This window comes from Pseudorca crassidens, unplaced genomic scaffold (assembly GCF_039906515.1).
Source record: "Pseudorca crassidens isolate mPseCra1 unplaced genomic scaffold, mPseCra1.hap1 Scaffold_90, whole genome shotgun sequence".
Classification (NCBI taxonomy): Eukaryota; Metazoa; Chordata; class Mammalia; order Artiodactyla; family Delphinidae; genus Pseudorca; species Pseudorca crassidens.
Window position 1 is genome coordinate 185,099 of NW_027136342.1, and position 18,159 is coordinate 203,257.

General features: G+C 44.6%; 1 long non-coding RNA gene across 1 annotated transcript in view; it reads left to right on the plus strand.

Annotated features, from left to right (window-relative positions):
* LOC137218351 (uncharacterized) overlaps positions 1-15,770 on the plus strand; it is an 82,627-nt gene extending 66,857 nt beyond the window's left edge. The window contains exons 3-4 of the long non-coding RNA XR_010940670.1: positions 8,459-8,536; positions 15,695-15,770. This is a non-coding gene — a long non-coding RNA (uncharacterized lncRNA). The remainder of the gene's footprint in view (positions 1-8,458; positions 8,537-15,694) is intronic.
* Positions 15,771-18,159: the final 2,389 nt, after the last annotated feature.

Genomic DNA, 18,159 nt, shown 5'->3' on the forward strand with positions numbered 1-18,159 from the left:
GCCGGTCTTATTGGCCACCATCATCACGGTGTCTGTAGGTTTTTCTATGGTGACAGTGTGATATACGTTTCCCCCGCCAAGATTATTAGCTCCCCTCCGGGTGCAGTAAGTCCTGCAAGCAGTAGTCTACTCATTCGGGACACACTATTGTTGTTTTATGAGAGAAACTCCAGGTCAAGTGATGTTCACACGAGTCGTCATGGTGCCCTGTTGCCCCCGGTTATCTCTCTGGATGTTGGAGTTGGAGGGCCTCCTCACTCGAGGTCGGTGTGCCCACGGAGCGAACCCTGCAACTTCAGGGCATGGTTGGTGATTAGGATCACCACGTGGGGTCCTTTTCCCTTAGGAGGGAGGTGGCCTTTTGGGCTGCTGATTTCCAGGTTTTTAGATACCGCCAGTATCTTGGCCAGATGTGGCAGTGGGCCAAGCCCCTTGGTGACTCTATTTTATCCTACCTGGATGGCATTCTTGCATTGTTCCATTTCAAGTGGTCCCAGTTTTTGCACTAATTCTCCAATGGCGACTCACCTTTCACCGGGAATGGAAAGGTCAAAGGGTTTAGCTCAATTAGGGAGTTCCAGGGCAAGGGTCTGAATTGACTGCTCTTTCCATTCTTGAAAGGCCACTTCTGGATTCTGTTCAAAAGGATCATCATCTTTTCCTTTCAGTGTTTCATATAGAGGCCCAGCTAGTAGACTGTAGTTAGGGATCCAGAAGCAGCAAACCCTGGCCTCCCCAGGAACCCCTAAGCTGTCTTCTAGTTTTAGAAAGGGGTAAGGCTGCAAATGGTTTCTTCCCTTTCCTGGGATGGGCTTCTCCGACCTTCTGTGAGAATGAAGCCCAGGCAGGTCACCGCAGTCTGTGATATTTGAGCTTTTTCTTGGACAACTTCTATCCTTTATTGGCTTGGTAGTTCAGAGGCCTCCTTAGTAGGGCTGGCGATCAGAATGTCGTCTGCATATTGAAGGAGGGTTTCCTTTTCTAGAGGTAGAACTTTTCGGTCTTTAGCTAAGCTTTCCCCAAAGATGGTGTGGGAATTTTTGAACCCTTGGGGCAAGACGGCCCGGAAGTATTGTTTTAGTTGTATGTTGAGTCCTGCCACTCACAAGCCAAAATTTCTTGTGACTCTGGGACTAATGGAATACAAAAGAAGGCATCATTGAAGACTAATACAGAATACCATGTCCTGGTGGTTGGTAGAATGACCAGCAGGGTGTAGGAAATGGAGCAACTGGAGGTATATCCTCGGTGGCTTCACTGACTGTCCTGACATCCTTTACCAGGTCCCCAGCAGCCCATGGGGCTCTCGTGGTCAGGCCAATCCCAGGATATGGAGCTCTCCTGGGCAGGTACCCCACCCCCAACCCAGCCCACGGGGCTCTCATGGTCAGGCCTCTCCCAGGATACAGAGCTACCCTTGCAGGTACCGTGGCAGGGCTGGGCACACAGGAACTGTGCACATAGCCCTCATTGAAGAGCACCCCCATCTCACCTGTCGCTCAGAGCTGACACAGAGCACCTCAGAGCAGGACTTGAACTAACAAACAGCAGCTCCGACAGGTCTGTGACCCTGGGCATCACTCTGTGTGGCCTCCCTCCACCTGGTCTTCCAGAGACTTCCACTGCACCCGGGGCACCAAGCCTCTGTCTCCAACCACCACCCACCCCTCCTCTCCCTGACTCCTGGGTTCCTCTCATTAGGAGAGGGTTTTCTTGAAGTTGTCTCCCACTCATGGGCCAGATAAAATGATTAGAAAACAAGCCAAAGCTGCAGCCCCTTGTCTATCCTGACTCTCAGGAGCCCACACCTGTTCCTTGGACCTGGCCGGTTCAGCAAGTTCCATTTTCTGCAACTGTGAGCCCCTGAGGGGTGATGATTGGCTGACCTGGGCAGCCTTACCATGCCGGCCAGCCCTCCCCAGGTGTGCCTGGGTTGAGATCAATATAAATACCACTCCAGGCAGCAAGAGCCCCTGCAGCTGTGCCTGACGCCATTTTCTCTGCCCTGTCAGCAGTCTCGGGGCTGGGCTGGTGGGAGGGAGTGAGAGGCCACGGCTTTGTGGGTGGCCCAGTGTGAGTGGGGCTCTGCTGGACTTTCTGCAGCAGTTGCCAGGCTGCCACCTGCTAAAGAAGAGGATGTGTCACCCATACCTGCTGCTGGAATTTCTCCCTGGGCAGAGGTGAGGAAGGAAAAAAGCAGTGGGGGCAGGGACAGGACGGGTATCTCAGGCAGGGAAATGGAAATCTTCCAGAAGAGCACCCAGGGACAGGACCATCCTGGCTGGCCTGCAGGCACCAAGTCAGCTGGCATGCTGTCACTCGTGTGGCTCCATGGCCCTTCCTCTAGGCTTTCAAGTCCTTGTATATATTCAGGTGTTTTACCTGGGAAGGGTGGGAACAGTTCAGCAGCAACTGGCCTGGGGCTCAGCTCACGTTCACTCACAGATGCCTCGGCACAGTGCCCCAGCTTTGCAATGAGTACGCTTGTGTGGGGGCTGCTGGCTGAATGGGAGACGATTCCCCACCACTGACCAACTTCAGAATTGTTTACAACTGGAGCAAGTGCCCTGATACGGTTTTCCTCTGAGTAACTGGTGGGTTCTGTTTTTTTTTTCTCTTTTTCGTTTTTGGTTCAAGGTAGATTTTATTCCTCTTTTTTGTATTTACAGATATAAGCATGGAAATAATTTATTCATATAAATACATGTATGTGAAGGGAATAATTGTTTTTTCTGTTTTATTTTTTAAATTTTATTTCTTTTTAATTTTGAATTTTATTTTATATTTTTATACAGCAGGTTCTTATTGGTTATCTATTTTATACATATAAATGTTTACATGCCAATCCCAATCTCTCAGCTCCTCCCACCACCACCCCCCCAAGAGCTTTCCCCCCTTGTTGTCCATACGATTGTTGTCTACATCTGTTGCTTTATTTATGCCTTGCAAAACGGTTAATCTGTACAGTTTTTCTAGGTTCCACATATATGCATGAATATACAAGATTTGTTTTTCTCTTTCTGACTTACTTCACTCTGTATGACAGTCTCTAGATCCATCGACGTCTCTACAAATGACCCAATTTCATTCCTTTCATGGCTTAGTAATATTCCATTTTATATATGTACCACATCTTTATGCATTCGTCTGTCTGTGGGCATTTAGGTTGCTTCCATTACCTCGATATTGTAAATAGTGATGCAATGAACATTGCGGTGAATGTCTCTTTTTGATTTCTGGTTTTGTCTGGGTATATGTCCAGTACTGGGATTGCTGTATCATATGGTAATTCTATTATTAGTTTCTTAAGACTCCATATTGTTCTCCATAGTGACTGTATCAATTTATATTCCCAACAATAGTGGAAGAGGCTTCCTTTTCCCCACACCCTTTCCAGCAATTGTTGTTTGTAGATTTTCAGATGATGCCCATTCTAACAGGTGTGAGGTGATACCTCATTGTTGAGTCCATTTCGTTGAGCAAGGGGTAGGTCTTGTCTATTACATATTTGGCTTATGGAACGGTATCTGTGCTAATTTCAAACTCTGGTTTTATGCAGCACCCCAACTCACCTTTCCCCTTAAGCAAGCATAAGTTGGTTTTCTAAACTTGAGACCCTGTTCTGTTTTGTAATTCAGTTCATGTGTAGCCAAGTTTACATTCCATGTATTAGTGATACCTTATGATGTTTCTTTATCTGTGTGACTTATTTCACTTAGAATCATCGTGCCTCAATCCACTCATTATGCGGGTACAGGCCTGGTGACACAGATTTCATTGCTGAGTGGTATTCTGTTGTACATTAAGTACCGCAACTTCTTTATCAATTATTTGCTCTCTGGGATACTTAACTTGTACCATAGAAGAGGTTCCTGTAAACAGAGCCGTCCCAAATTTTGGGGTGGCTGTGTCTTTTTGATTTTAATTTCCCTAAGCTATAGGACCATAAGTGGAAATGCCCTAGACTCTGTTGCTTTGTTTTTCAGATGTATCAGGAAACACCATACACTTCTCCAGAGTGGCTGTTGGCAATTTACATCCCGCCCATCAGCATAACAAGGTTCCTTTATCCCCATGGCCTGTCTTGCCTTTCTGCATTTTCCACTTTTTTCAGATGGCTCTTTAAACCGGGGGAAAGTGACACTTCATAGTAGTTCGGATTTCCATTGCAAGCTTGCTTGGTTTGCCAAAAAGGGCGTATGCGTTTTTTCCTGAATATATTCAGGAAAAAACGCATACGCCCTTTTTGGCCAAGTGCATCATTGTGGACGTTCTGCCTCTTTTCCTATGCTTTACATGCAATTCCAGTCTACCTCCTGAAATCGGTTTCCTGCAATTCTGCCCCGCTTTCAAGTCCTCTTGGCAGCCTTACTTCAATATATTTTTGGATGATAGCTGTCATTTATAACTCTGCAGGTTTGTGAATTACAGTGCCCCTGAGCTCCTTTCTTCAACTCGCTTTCTGGTGAGCTGGCCGCAACACCGCAGGATTGCTTCAGGCCCTAGTGTGGTTCCGGCATGGCACGCTGAGCCTTTGGTTAATTCCCCTTCCTGGTGGGAAATGAGAGTTAAATTTGCCCGTCCAGACACCTCCAGCTAGTCTCTCATTGGTTCTCCCTATTCCTGTTCATTTTCCCCAGAAATTGCAAACTGGGCCAAACAGGAGGTTAAAGGCACTGACTCTCCAAGTGGGGAGAGTGTTAGTAAAGCGTCTGGAATGTTGCACCCGAGTACCAGGGGACGAAACCTGAGACACATTTGAACACGTTTCCCGATCACACGGTGGATCATACTCTGGGTTCCACATGCATGTTTTAGCTGAAGGAAGAATCCCTTAAACCTGGAGATTTGAGACCCATGGAATGGGTACCATGCAATATGATTTCATAGGGTCTGCATGTGTTCACCGAACCTCACCAATCCTATCACTGCAGCATTTATGCCGCTGTACACACGCTTGATTCTCTTTCGGAGACATATAAATCCATAGGTTTTAAGATTCTTACTAGTCAGGTATATTCTTAGGCGTTTAATATGGGGTGTAGAGTCCACTTCGTTGAGCAAGGAGTAGCTCTTGTCTATTACATATTTGGCTTATGGAACGGTATCTGTGCTAATTTCAATCTCTGGTTTTATGCAGCACCCCAACTCACCTTTCCCCTTAAGCAAGCATAAGTTGGTTTTCTACATTTGAGACCCTGTTCTGTTTTGTAATTCTGTTCCTGTGTAGCCAAGTTTACATTCCGTGTAGTAGTGATATCTTATGATGTTTCTTTTTCTGTGTGACTTATTTCACTTAGAATCATCGTACCTGAATCCACTCATTATGCTGCTACGGGCCTGATGACATAGATTTCATTGCTGAGTGATATTGCATTGTATGTACCTACCACAACTTCTTTATCCATTTTTCACTTTCTGTGATATTGAACTCGTACTGTAAACGAGGTTCTTGTAAACAGAGCTGTCCCAAACTTTGGGGTGGCTGTGTCTTTTTGATTCTAATTTCCCTAAGCTATAGGACCATAAGTGGAAGTGCCCTAGGCTCTGTTGCTTTGTTTTGTAGATGTTTCAGGAAACACCATACACTTCTCCAGAGTGGCTGTTGGCAATTTACATCTCGCCCATCAGCATAATAAGGCTCCCAGTTCTCCATGGCCTGTCCTGCCTTTCTGGATTTTACACTATTTTCCGATGGCCGTTTTGACCGGGGGGCAGTGAGACTTCATTGTAATGCAGATTTCATTTGCAAGCTTGCTTGGTTGGCCAAAAAGGGCGTATGCGTTTTTTCCTGAATATATTCAAGAAAAAACGCATACGCCCTTTTTGGCCAAGTGCATCATTGTGGACGTTCTGCCTCTTTTCCTATGCTTTACATGCAATTCCAGTCTACCTCCTGAAATCGGTTTCCTGCAATTCTGCCCCGCTTTCAAGTCCTCTTGGCAGCCTTACTTCAATATATTTTTGGACGATAGCTGTCATTTATAACTCTGCAGGTTTGTGAATTACAGTGCCTCTGAGCTCCTTTCTTCAACTCGCTTTCTTGTGAGCTGGCTGCAACACCGCAGCATTGCTTCAGGCCCTAGTGTGGTTCTGGCATGGCACGCTGAGCCTTTGGTTAATTCCTCTTCCTGGTGGGAAATGAGAGTTAAATTTGCCCGTCCAGACACCTCCAGATAGTCTCTCATTGGTTCTCCCTATTCCTGTTCATTTTCAGCAGAAATGGCAAACTGGGCCAAACAGGAATTTAAAGGCACTGACTCTCCAAGTGGGGAGAGTGTTAGTAAAGCGTCTGGAATGTTGCACCCGAGTACCAGGGGACAAAACCTGAGACACATTTGAACACGTTTCCCGATCACACGGTGGATCATACTCTGGGTTCCACATGCATGTTTTAGCTGAAGGAAGAATCCCGTAAACCTGGAGAGTTGAGACCCATGGAATGGGTACCATGCAATATGACTTCAAAGGGTCTGCATTTGCTCACTGAACCTCACCAATCCTATCACTGCTGCGTTTATGCCGCTGTACACACGCTTGATTCTCTTTCAGAGACATAGAAATCTATAGGTTTTAAGATTCTTACTGGTCAGGTATATTCTTAGGCGTTTAATATGGGGTGTAGAGTCCACTTCGTTGAGCAAGGAGTAGCTCTTGTCTATTACATATTTGGCTTATGGAACGGTATCTGTGCTAATTTCAATCTCTGGTTTTATGCAGCACCCCAACTCACCTTTCCCCTTAAGCAAGCATAAGTTGGTTTTCTACATTTGAGACCCTGTTCTGTTTTGTAATTCATTTCCTGTGTAGCCAAGTTTACATTCCGTGTAGTAGTGATATCTTATGATGTTTCTTTTTCTGTGTGACTTATTTCACTTAGAATCATCGTACCTGAATCCACTCATTATGCTGCTACGGGCCTGATGACATAGATTTCATTGCTGAGTGATATTGCATTGTACGTAAGTACCACAAATTCTTTATCCATTTTTTTCTTTCTGTGATATTGAACTTGTAGTGTAAACGAGGTTCTTGTAAACAGAGCCGTCCCAAACTTTGGGGTGGCTGTGTCTTTTTGATTTTAATTTCCCTAAGCTATAGAACCGTAAGTGGAAGTTCCCTAGGCTCTGTTGCTTTGTTTTTTAGATGTTTCAGGAAACACCATACACTTCTCCAGAGTGGCTGTTGGCAATTTACATCCCGCCCATCAGCATAACAAGGCTCCCAGTTCTCCATGGCCTGTCCTGCCTGTCTGGATTTTATACTTTTTTCAGATGGCCCTTTTGACCGGGGGGCAGTGAGACTTCATTGTAGTGCAGATTTCCTTTGCAAGCTTGCTTGGTTGGCCAAAAAGTGCGTATGCGTTTTTTCCTGAATATATTCAGGAAAAAACGCATACGCCCTTTTTGGCCAAGTGCATCATTGTGGACGTTCTGCCTCTTTTCCTATGCTTTACATGCAATTCCAGTCTACCTCCTGAAATCGGTTTCCTGCAATTCTGCCCCGCTTTCAAGTCCTCTTGGCAGCCTTACTTCAATATATTTTTGGACGATAGCTGTAATTTTTAACTCTGCAGGTTTGTGAATGACAGTGCCCGTGAGCTCCTTTCTTCAACTCGCTTTCTTCTGAGCTGGCCGCAACACCGCAGGATTGCTTCAGGCCCTAGTGTGGTTCCGGCATGGCACGCTGAGCCTTTGGTTAATTCCTCTTCCTGGTGGGAAATGAGAGTTAAATTTGCCCGTCCAGACACCTCCAGATAGTCTCTCATTGGTTCTCCCTATTCCTGTTCATTTTCCGCAGAAATTGCAAACTGGGCCAAACAGGAATTTAAAGGCACTGACTCTCCAAGTGGGGAGAGTGTTAGTAAAGCGTCTGGAATGTTGCACCCGGGTACCAGGGGACGAAATCTGACACATTTGAACACATTTCCCGATCACACGGTGGATCATACTCTGGGTTCCACATGCATGTTTTAGCTAAAGGAAGAATCCCTTAAACCTGGAGAGTTGAGACCCATGGAATGGGTACCATGCAATATGACTTCAAAGGGTCTGCATTTGCTCACCGATCCTCACCAATCCTATCACTGCTGCGCTTATGCCACTGTACACACGCTTGGTTCTCTTTCGGAGACATATAAATCCATAGGTTTTAAGATTCTTACTAGTCAGGTATATTCTTAGACGTTTAATATGGGGTGTTGAGTCCTCTTCGTTGAGCAAGGAGTAGCTCTTGTCTATTACATATTTGGCTTATGGAACGGTATCTGTGCTAATTTCAATCTCTGGTTTTATGCAGCACCCCAACTCACCTTTCCCCTTAAGCAAGCATAAGTTGGTTTTCTACATTTGAGACCCTGTTCTGTTTTGTAATTCTGTTCCTGTGTAGCCAAGTTTACATTCCGTGTAGTAGTGATATCTTATGATGTTTCTTTTTCTGTGTGACTTATTTCACTTAGAATCATCGTACCTGAATCCACTCATTATGCTGCTACAGGCCTGATGACATAGATTTCATTGCTGAGTGATATTGCATTGTATGTACCTACCACAACTTCTTTATCCATTTTTCGCTTTCTGTGATATTGAACTCGTACCGTAAACGAGGTTCTTGTAAACAGAGCCGTCCCAAACTTTGGGGTGGCTGTGTCTTTTTGATTTTATTTTCCCTAAGCTATAGGACCATAAGTGGAAGTGCCCTAGGCTCTGTTGCTTTGTTTTGTAGATGTTTCAGGAAACACCATACACTTCTCCAGAGTGGCTGTTGGCAATTTACATCTCGCCCATCAGCATAATAAGTTTCCCAGTTCTCAATGGCATTTCCTGCCTTTCTCGATTTTACACTATTTTCCGATGGCCCTTTTGACCGGGGGGCAGTGAGACTTCATTGTAGTGCAGATTTCCTTTGCAAGCTTGCTTGGTTGACCAAAAAGGGCGTATGCGTTTTTTCCTGAATATATTCAGGAAAAAACGCATACGCCCTTTTTGGCCAAGTGCATCATTGTGGACGTTCTGCCTCTTTTCCTATGCTTTACATGTAATTCCAGTCTACCTCCTGAAATCGGTTTCCTACAATTCTGCCCCGCTTTCAAGTCCTCTTGGCAGCCTTACTTCAATAGATTTTTGGACGATAGCTGTCATTTATAACTCTGCAGGTTTGTGAATTACAGTGCCCCTGAGCTCCTTTCTTCAACTCGCTTTCTTGTGAGCTGGCCGCAACACCGCAGGATTGCTTCAGGCCCTAGTGTGGTTCCGGCATGGCACGCTGAGCCTTTGGTTAATTCCTCTTCCTGGTGGGAAATGAGAGTTAAATTTGCCCGTCCAGACACCTCCAGCTAGTCTCTCATTGGTTCTCCCTATTCCTGTTCATTTTCCGCAGAAATTGCAAACTGGGCCAAACAGGAGGTTAAAGGCACTGACTCTCCAAGTGGGGAGAGTGTTAGTAAAGCGTCTGGAATGTTGCACCCGAGTACCAGGGGACGAAACCTGAGACACATTTGAACACGTTTCCCGATCACACGGTGGATCATACTCTGGGTTCCACATGCATGTTTTAGCTGAAGGAAGAATCCCTTAAACCTGGAGAGTTGAGACCCATGGAATGGGTACCATGCAATATGACTTCAAAGGGTCTGCATTGGCTCACTGAACCTCACCAATCCTATCACTGCTGCGCTAATGCACTGTACACACGCTTCATTCTCTTTTGGAGACATATAAATCCATAGGATTTAAGATTCTTACTAGTCAGGTGTATTCTGAGGCGTTTAATATGAGATGTAGAGTCCACTTCGTTGAGCAAGGAGTAGCTCTTGTCTATTACATATTTGGCTTATGGAATGGTATCTGTGCTAATTTCAATCTCTGGTTTTATGCAGCACCCCAACTCACCTTTCCCCTTAAGCAAGCATAAGTTGGTTTTCTACATTTGAGACCCTGTTCTGTTTTGTAATTCAGTTCCTGTGTAGCCAAGGTTACATTCCGTGTAGTAGTGATATCTTATGATGTTTCTTTTTCTGTGTGACTTATTTCACTTAGAATCATCGTACCTGAATCCACTCATTATGCTGCTACGGGCCTGATGATATACATTTCATTGCTGAGTGATATTGCATTGTACGTAAGTACCACAAATTCTTTATCCATTTTTCGATTTCTGTGATATTGAACTTGTACCGTAAACGAGGTTCTTGTAAACAGAGCCGTCCCAAACTTTGGGGTGGCTGTGTCTTTTTGATTTTAATTTCCCTAAGCTATAGGACCATAAGTGGAAGTGCCCTAGGCTCTGTTGCTTTGTTTTGTAGATGTTTCAGGAAACACCATACACTTCTCCAGAGTGGCTGTTGGCAATTTACATCCCGCCCATCAGCATAACAAGGCTCCCAGTTCTCCATGGCCTGTCCTGCCTTGCTGGATTTTATACTTTTTTCAGATGACCCTTTTGACCAGGGGGCAGTGAGACTTCATTGTAGTGCAGATTTCCTTTGCAAGCTTGCTTGGTTGGCCAAAAAGTGCGTATGCGTTTTTTCCTGAATATATTCAGGAAAAAACGCATACGCCCTTTTTGGCCAAGTGCATCATTGTGGACGTTCTGCCTCTTTTCCTATGCTTTACATGCAATTCCAGTCTACCTCCTGAAATCGGTTTCCTGCAATTCTGCCACGCTTTCGAGTCCTCTTGGCAGCCTTACTTCAATATATTTTTGGACGATAGCTGTCATTTATAACTCTGCAGGTTTGTGAATTACAGTGCCCCTGAGCTCCTTTCTTCAACTCGCTTTCTTGTGAGCTGGCCGCAACACCGCAGGATTGCTTCAGGCCCTAGTGTGGTTCCGGCATGGCACGCTGAGCCTTTGGTTAATTCCTCTTCCTGGTGGGAAATGAGAGTTAAATTTGCCCGTCCAGACACCTCCAGCTAGTCTCTCATTGGTTCTCCCTATTCCTGTTCATCTTCCGCAGAAATTGCAAACTGGGCCAAACAGGAGGTTAAAGGCACTGACTCTCCAAGTGGGGAGAGTGTTAGTAAAGCGTCTGGAATGTTGCACCCGAGTACCAGGGGACGAAAAGTGAGACATTTGAACACGTTTCCCGATCACACGGTGGATCATACTCTGGGTTCCACATGCATGTTTTAGCTGAAGGAAGAATCCCTTAAACCTGGAGAGTTGAGACCCATGGAATGGGTACCATGCAATAAGACTTCATAGGGTCTGCATGTGTTCACCGAACCTCACCAATCCTATCACTGCAGCATTTATGCCGCTGTACACATGTTTGATTCTCTTTCGGAGACATAGAAATCCATAGGTGTTAAGATTCTTACTAGTCAGGTATATTCTTAGGCTTTTAATATGGGGTGTAGAGTCCACTTCGTTGAGCAAGGAGTAGCTCTTGTCTATTACATATTTGGCTTATGGAACGGTATCTGTGCTAATTTCAATCTCTGGTTTTATGCAGCACCCCAACTCACCTTTCCCCTTAAGCAAGCATAAGTTGGTTTTCTACATTTGAGACCCTGTTCTGTTTTGTAATTCAGTTCCTGGGTAGCCAAGTTTACATTCCGTGTAGTAGTGATATCTTATGATGTTTCTTTTTCTGTGTGATTTATTTCACTTAGAATCATCGTACCTGAATCCACTCATTATGCTGCTACGGGCCTGATGATATACATTTCATTGCTGAGTGATATTGCATTGTACGTAAGTACCACAAATTCTTTATCCATTTTTCGCTTTCTGTGATATTGAACTTGTACCGTAAACGAGGTTCTTGTAAACAGAGCCGTCCCAAACTTTCGGGTGGCTGTGTCTTTTTGATTTTAATTTCCCTAAGCTATAGGACCATAAGTGGAAGTGCCCTAGGCTCTGTTGCTTTGTTTTGTAGATGTTTCAGGAAACACCATACACTTCTCCAGAGTGGCTGTTGGCAATTTACATCCCGCCCATCAGCATAACAAGGCTCCCAGTTCTCCATGGCCTGTCCTGCCTTTCTGGATTTTACACTTTTTTCAGATGGCCCTTTTGACCGGGGGGCAGTGAGACTTCATTGTAGTGCAGATTTCCTTTGCAAGCTTGCTTGGTTGGCCCAAAAGGGCGTATGCGTTTTTTCCTGAATATATTCAGGAAAAAACGCATACGCCCTTTTTGGCCAAGTGCGTCATTTTGGACGTTCTGCCTCTTTTCCTATGCTTTACATGCAATTCCAGTCTACCTCCTGAAATCGGTTTCCTGCAATTCTGCCCCACTTTCAAGTCCTCTTGGCAGCCATACTTCAATATATTTTTGGACTATAGCTGTCATTTATAACTCTGCAGGTTTGTGAATTACAGTGCCCTTGAGCTCCTTTCTTCAACTCGCTTTCTTGTGAGCTGGCCGCAACACCGCAGCATTGCTTCAGGCCCTAGTGTGGTTCCGGCATGGCACGCTGAGCCTTTGGTTAATTCCTCTTCCTGGTGGGAAATGAGAGTTAAATTTGCCCGTCCAGACACCTCCAGCTAGTCTCTCATTGGTTCTCCCTATTCCTGTTCATCTTCCGCAGAAGTTGCAAACTGGGCCAAACAGGAGGTTAAAGGCACTGACTCTCCAAGTGGGGAGAGTTTTAGTAAAGTGACTGGAATGTTTCACCCGAGTACCAGGGGACGAAGACTGAGACACATTTGAACACGTTTCCCGATCACACGGTGGATCATACTCTGGGTTCCACATGCATGTTTTAGCTGAAGGAAGAATCCCTTAAACCTGGAGAGTTGAGACCCATGGAATGGGTACCATGCAATATGACTTCAAAGGTTGTGCATTTGCTCACCGAACCTCACCAATCCTATCACTGCTGCGTTTATGCCGCTGTACACACGCTTGATTCTCTTTCGGAGACATAGAAATCCATAGGTTTTAAGATACTTACTAGTCAGCTATATACTTAGGCGTTTAATATGGGGTGTAGAGTCCACTTCGTTGAGCAAGGAGTAGCTCTTGTGTATTACGTATTTGGCTTATGGAACGGTATCTGTGCTAATTTCAATCTCTGGTTTTATGCAGCACCCCAACTCACCTTTCCCCTTAAGCAAGCATAAGTTGGTTTTCTACATTTGAGACCCTGTTCTGTTTTGTAATTCAGTTTCTGTGTAGCCAAGTTTACATTCCGTGTAGTAGTGATATCTTATGATGTTTCTTTTTCTGAGTGACTTATTTCACTTAGAATCATCGTACCTGAATCCACTCATTATGCTGCTATGGGCCTGAATACATAGATTTCATTGCTGAGTGATATTGCATTGTACGTAAGTACCACAACTTCTTTATCCATTTTTCACTTTCTGTGATATTGAATTTCTACTGTAAACGAGGTTCTTGTAAACAGAGCCGTCCCAAACTTTGGGGTGGCTGTGTCTTTTTGATTTTAATTTCCCTAAGCTATAGGACCATAAGTGGAAGTGCCCTAGGCTCTGTTGCTTTCTTTTTTAGATATTTCAGGAAACACCATACACTTCTCCAGAGTGGCTGTTGGCAATTTACATCCCGCCCATCAGAATAACAAGGCTCCCAGTTCTCCATGGCCTGTCCTGCCTTTCTGGATTTAACATTTTTTCACATGGCACTTTTGACCGGGGGGCAGTGAGACTTCATTGTAGTGCAGATTTCCTTTGCAAGCTTGCTTGGTTGGCCAAAAAGGGCGTATGCGTTTTTTCCTGAATATATTCAGGAAAAAACGCATACGCCCTTTTTGGCCAAGTGCGTCATTGTGGACGTTCTGCCTCTTTTCCTATGCTTTACATGCAATTCCAGTCTACCTCCTGAAATCGGTTTCCTGCAATTCTGCCCCGCTTTCAAGTCCTCTTGGCAGCCATACTTCAATATATTTTTGGACGATAGCTGTCATTTATAACTCTGCAGGTTTGTGAATTACAGTGCCCCTGAGCTCCTTTCTTCAACTCGCTTTCTTGTGAGCTGGCCGCAACACCGCAGCATTGCTTCAGGCCCTAGTGTGGTTCCGGCATGGCACGTTGAGCCTTTGGTTAATTCCTCTTCCTGGTGGGAAATGAGAGTTAAATTTGCCCGTCCAGACACCTCCAGCTAGTCTCTCATTGGTTCGCCCTATTCCTGTTCATTTTCCGCAGAAATTGCAAACTGGGCCAAACAGGAGGTTAAAGGCACTGACTCTCCAAGTGGGAAGAGTGTTAGTAAAGCGTCTGGAATGTTGCACACGAGTACCAGGGGATGAAACCTGAGACACATTTGAACACGTTTCCCGATCACACGGTGGATCATACTCTGGGTTCCACATGCATGTTTTAGCTGAAGGAAGAATCCCTTAAACCTGGAGAGTTGAGACCCATGGAATGGGTACCATGCAATATGACTTCAAAGGGTCTGCATTTGCTCACCGAACCTCACCAATCCTATCACTGCTGCGTTTATGCCGCTGTACACACGCTTGATTCTCTTTCGGAGACATAGAAATCCATAGGTTTTAAGATACTTACTAGTCATCTATATTCTTAGGCGGTTAATATGTGGTGTAGAGTCCACTTCATTGAGCAAGGAGTAACTCTTGTCTATTACATATTTGGCTTATGGAACGGTATCTGTGCTAATTTCAATCTCTGGTTTTATGCAGCACCCCAACTCACCTTTCCCCTTAAGCAAGCATAAGATGGTTTTCTACATTTGAGACCCTGTTCTGTTTTGTAATTCAGTTCCTGTGTAGCCAAGTTTACATTCCGTGTAGTAGTGATATCTTATGATGTTTCTTTTTCTGAGTTACTTATTTCACTTAGAATCATCATACCTGAATCCACTCATTATGCTGCTACGGGCCTGATGACATAGATTTCATTGCTGAGTGATATTGCATTGTACATAAGTACCACAATTTCTTTATCCATTTTTCACTTTCTGTGATATTGAATTTCTACTGTAAACGAGGTTCTTGTAAACAGAGCCGTCCCAAACTTTGGGGTGGCTGTGTCTTTTTGATTTTAATTTCCCTAAGCTATAGGACCATAAGTGGAAGTGCCCTAGGCTCTGTTGTTTTCTTTTTTAGATGTTTCAGGAAACACCATACACTTCTCCAGAGTGGCTGTTGGCAATTTACATCCCGCCCATCAGCATAACAAGGCTCCCAGTTCTCCATGGCCTGTCCTGCCTTTCTGGATTTTACACATTTTTCAGATGGCCCTTTTGACCGGGGGGCAGTGAGACTTCATTGTAGTGCAGATTTCCTTTGCAAGCTTGCTTGGTTGGCCAAAAAGGGCGTATGCGTTTTTTCCTGAATATACTCAGGAAAAAACGCATACGCCCTTTTTGGCCAAGTGCATCATTGTGGACGTTCTGCCTCTTTTCCTATGCTTTACATGCAATTCCAGTCTACCTGCTGAAATCGGTTTCCTGCAATTCTGCCCCGCTTTCAAGTCCTCTTGGCAGCCTTACTTCAATATATTTTTGGACGATAGCTGTCATTTATAACTCTGCAGGTTTGTGAATTACAGTGCCCCTGAGCTCCTTTCTTCAACTCGCTTTCTTGTGAGCTGGCCGCAACACCGCAGCATTGCTTCAGGCCCTAGTGTGGTTCCGGCATGGCACGCTGAGCCTTTGGTTAATTCCTCTTCCTGGTGGGAAATGAGAGTTAAATTTGCCCGTCCAGACACCTCCAGCTAGTCTCTCATTTGTTCTCCCTATTCCTGTTCATTTTCCGCAGAAATTGCAAACTGGGCCAAACAGGAAGTTAAAGGCACTGACTCTCCAAGTGGGGAGAGTGTTAGTAAAGCGTCTGGAATGTTGCACCCGAGTACCAGGGGACGAAACCTGAGACACATTTGAACACGTTTCCCGATCACACGGTGGATCATACTCTGGGTTCCACATGCATGTTTTAGCTGAAGGAAGAATCCCTTAAACCTGGAGAGTTGAGACCCATGGAATGGGTACCATGCAATATGACTTCAAAGGTTCTGCATTGGCTCACCGAACCTCACCAATCCTATCACTGCTGCATTTATGCCGCTGTACACACGCTTGATTGTCTTTCGGAGACATAGAAATCCATAGGTTTTAAGATTTTTACTAGGCAGGTATATTCTTAGGCGTTTAATATGGGGTGTTGTGTCCTCTTCGTTGAGCAAGGAGTAGCTCTTGTCTATTACATATTTGGCTTATGGAACGGTATCTGTGCTAATTTCAATCTCTGGTTTTATGCAGCACCCCAACTCACCTTTCTCCTTAAGCTAGCATAAGTTGGTTTTCTACATTTCAGACCCTGTTCTGTTTTGTAATTCTGTTCCTGTGTAGCCAAGTTTACATTCCGTGTATTAGTGATATCTTATGATGTTTCTTTTTCTGTGTGACTTATCTCACTTAGAATCATCGTACCTGAATCCACTCATTATGCTGCTATGGGCCTGATGACATAGATTTTATTGCTGAGTGATATTGCATTGTACGTAAGTACCACAACTTCTTTATCCATTTTTCACTTTCTGTGATATTGAACTTGTACCGTAAACGAGGTTCTTGTAAACAGAGCCGTCCCATACTTTGGGGTGGCTGTGTCTTTTTGATTTTAATTTCCCTAATCTATAGGACCATAAGTGGAAGTGCCCTAGGCTCTGTTGCTTTGTTTTTTAGATGTTTCAGGAAACACCATACACTTCTCCAGAGTGGCTGTTGGCAATTTACATCCCGCCCATCAGCATAACAAGGCTCCCAGTTCTCCATGGCCTGTCCTGCCTTTCTGGATTTTATACATTTTTCAGGTGGCCCTTTTGACCGGGGAGCAGTGAGACTTCATTGTAGTGCAGATTTCCTTTGCAAGCTTGCTTGGTTGGCCAAAAAGGGCGTATGCGTTTTTTCCTGAATATATTCAGGAAAAAACGCATACGCCCTTTTTGGCCAAGTGCATCATTGTGGACGTTCTGCCTCTTTTCCTATGCTTTACATGCAATTCCAGTCTACCTCCTGAAATCGGTTTCCTGCAATTCTGCCCCGCTTTCAAGTCCTCTTGGCAGCCTTACTTCAATATATTTTTGGACGATAGCTGTCATTTATAACTCTGCAGGTTTGTGAATTACAGTGCCCCTGAGCTCCTTTCTTCAACTCGCTTTCTTGTGAGCTGGCCGCAACACCGCAGCATTGCTTCAGGCCCTAGTGTGGTTCCGGCATGGCACGCTGAGCCTTTGGTTAATTCCCCTTCTGGTGGGAAATGAGAGTTAAATTTGCCCGTCCAGACACCTCCAGCTAGTCTCTCATTGGTTCTCCCTATTCCTGTTCATTTTCCGCAGAAATTGCAAACTGGGCCAAACAGGAAGTTAAAGGCACTGACTCTCCAAGTGGGGAGAGTGTTAGTAAAGCGTCTGGAATGTTGCACCCGAGTACCAGGGGACGAAACCTGAGACACATTTGAACACGTTTCCCGATCACACGGTGGATCATACTCTGGGTTCCACATGCATGTTTTAGCTGAAGGAAGAATCCCTTAAACCTGGAGAGTTGAGACCCATGGAATGGGTACCATGCAATATGACTTCAAAGGGTCTGCATTTGCTCACCGAACCTCACCAATCCTATCACTGCTGCATTTATGCCGCTGTACACATGCTTGATTCTCTTTCGGAGACATAGAAATCCATAGGTTTTAAGATTTTTACTAGGCAGGTATATTCTTAGGCGTTTAATATGGGGTGTTGTGTCCTCTTCGTTGAGCAAGGAGTAACTATTGTCTATTACATATTTGGCTTATGGAACGGTATCTGTGCTAATTTCAATCTCTGGTTTTATGCAGCACCCCAACTCACCTTTCTCCTTAAGCAAGCATAAGTTGGTTTTCTACATTTCAGACCCTGTTCTGTTTTGTAACTCAGTTCCTGGGTAGCCAAGTTTACATTCCGTGTAGTAGTGATATCTTATGATGTTTCTTTTTCTGTGTGACTTATTTCACTTAGAATCATCGTACCTGAATCCACTCATTATGCTGCTATGGGCCTGATGACATAGATTTCTTTGCTGAGTAATTTTGCATTGTACGTAAGTACCACAACTTCTTTATCCATTTTTCACTTTCTGTGAAATTGAACTTGTACCGGAAACGAGGTTCTTGTAAACAGAGCTGTCCCAAACTTTGGGGTGGCTGTGTCTTTTTGATTTTAATTTCCCTAAGATATAGGACCA